Source organism: Sardina pilchardus, chromosome 3 (genome assembly GCF_963854185.1).
Source record: "Sardina pilchardus chromosome 3, fSarPil1.1, whole genome shotgun sequence".
NCBI classification, from domain to species: Eukaryota; Metazoa; Chordata; class Actinopteri; order Clupeiformes; family Clupeidae; genus Sardina; species Sardina pilchardus.
The window spans coordinates 1,609,440-1,611,939 of NC_084996.1; the positions used below are offsets into that span (position 1 = coordinate 1,609,440).

At 39.5% G+C, this 2,500-nt stretch overlaps 1 protein-coding gene across 3 annotated transcripts in view; it reads left to right on the top strand.

Annotated features, from left to right (window-relative positions):
* fkbp10b (FKBP prolyl isomerase 10b) overlaps positions 1-2,500 on the top strand; it is a 25,905-nt gene that overhangs the window by 635 nt on the left and 22,770 nt on the right. The gene's annotated exons all lie outside the window — the stretch shown is intronic.

A 2,500-nucleotide genomic window follows, 5' to 3' on the forward strand; every position in this document is an offset into this window, starting at 1 on the left:
TTGGGGCCTGTGTGTGTTTAAGACGTGGAAGCGGAACTCTCATCCGCATGCGTTTAATACAGTTCGTTACGCACAGTAGAGTAGACAATGCCTGATTCAGTGATGCAGTTCAGGGTTTGGGTTCGTTATGCTCAGTAGAGTATAGGCTATGTCTAATTCAAGAATGGCGTACAGTTTTAGTTCGTTACGCACAATAGTAGCCTAGCCTATGTCTGATTGAGAATGCCGTAGGCTACAGTTTGGGTTTGTCACGCACAGTAGCCTACAGTAGGCTAGCCCTAATTAGTTTAGTTTAGTTTAGTTTATTAGGATCCCCATTAGCTGGGCGCAAACCCAGCTATTCTTCCTGGGGTCCAACAATAAAATCACACACAGTTAAAAGTTCTACACAAATCTGTACATTCATTTAAGAACCATACATTGAAAAGAAAGAAAGAAAAAAACAAACAAAAAAACATTTAATATAAACATAAACATAAATTACTATAATAATGGTTCAGTACTAGACTGGGCAAACTAAAACCCAGCCCGATCTCACGGCTTTTGCCATGGAGCTCAGGCTTGCAATCTGCACATTTATTTTTCCTGCTTCCTGTCCACGTTTGCTGGAACCAATCACAAACTAGCTTACCCACCAGGCGCACCCGGATGGTTGGTATGATTAGTTGAAGTTGAGTCATTGAACTACAGTATGCCTGTTGATCACGCCTCTTCTGTACAGTAGCCTATATGCTTTAAAGGTGTAGTATGCAGTAGTTAGTACAGTAGCCTATATGCCTTAAAGGTGTAGTATGTAGTGGTTAGTACAGTAGCCTATATGCCTTAAAGGTGTAGTATGCAGTAGTTCGTACAGTAGCCTATATGCTTTGTAGTATGCAGTAGTTAGTGCAGTAGCCTATATGCCTTAAAGGTGTAGTATGCAGTAGTACAGTAGCCTATATGCCTTAAAGGTGTAGTATGCAGTAGTACAGTAGCCTATATGCCTTAAAGGTGTAGTATGCAGTAGTTAGTGCAGTAGCCTATATGCCTTAAAGGTGTAGTATGCAGTAGTACAGTAGCCTATATGCTTTAAAGGTGTAGTATGCAGTAGTTAGTGCAGTAGCCTATATGCTTTAAAGGTGTAGTATGCAGTAGTTAGTACAGTAGCCTATATGCTTTAAAGGTGTAGTATGCAGTAGCCTAGTTAGTACAGTAGCCTATATGCCTTAAAGGTGTAGTATGCAGTAGTTAGTGCAGTAGCCTATATGCTTTAAAGGTGTAGTATGCAGTGCCTTAAAGGTGTAGTATGCAGTAGTTAGTACAGTAGCCTATATGCCTTAAAGGTGTAGTATGCAGTAGTTAGTACAGTAGCCTATATGCTTTAAAGGTGTAGTATGCAGTAGTACAGTAGCCTATATGCTTTAAAGGTGTAGTATGCAGTAGTACAGTAGCCTATATGCTTTAAAGGTGTAGTATGCAGTAGTTAGTACAGTAGCCTATATGCCTTAAAGGTGTAGTATGCAGTAGTTAGTACAGTAGCCTATATGCCTTAAAGGTGTAGTATGCAGTAGTTAGTGCAGTAGCCTATATGCTTTAAAGGTGTAGTATGCAGTAGTTAGTACAGTAGCCTATATGTCTTAAAGGTGTAGTATGCAGTAGTTAGTACAGTAGCCTATATGCCTTAAAGGTGTAGTATGCAGTGCCTTAAAGGTGTAGTATGCAGTAGTTAGTACAGTAGCCTATATGTCTTAAAGGTGTAGTATGCAGTAGTTAGTACAGTAGCCTATATGCCTTAAAGGTGTAGTATGCAGTAGTACAGTAGCCTATATGCCTTAAAGGTGTAGTATGCAGTAGTTAGTACAGTAGCCTATATGCCTTAAAGGTGTAGTATGCAGTAGTACAGTAGCCTATATGCCTTAAAGGTGTAGTAGTACAGTAGCCTATATGCTTTAAAGGTGTAGTATGCAGTAGTTAGTGCAGTAGCCTATATGCTTTAAAGGTGTAGTATGCAGTAGCCTAGTTAGTACAGTAGCCTATATGCCTTAAAGGTGTAGTATGCAGTAGTTAGTGCAGTAGCCTATATGCTTTAAAGGTGTAGTATGCAGTGCCTTAAAGGTGTAGTATGCAGTAGTTAGTACAGTAGCCTATATGCTTTAAAGGTGTAGTATGCAGTAGTTAGTACAGTAGCCTATATGCCTTAAAGGTGTAGTATGCAGTAGTTAGTGCAGTAGCCTATATGCCTTAAAGGTGTAGTATGCAGTAGTACAGTAGCCTATATGCTTTAAAGGTGTAGTATGCAGTAGTTAGTGCAGTAGCCTATATGCTTTAAAGGTGTAGTATGCAGTAGTTAGTACAGTAGCCTATATGTCTTAAAGGTGTAGTATGCAGTAGTTAGTACAGTAGCCTATATGCCTTAAAGGTGTAGTATGCAGTGCCTTAAAGGTGTAGTATGCAGTAGTTAGTACAGTAGCCTATATGTCTTAAAGGTGTAGTATGCAGTAGTTAGTACAGTAGCCTATAT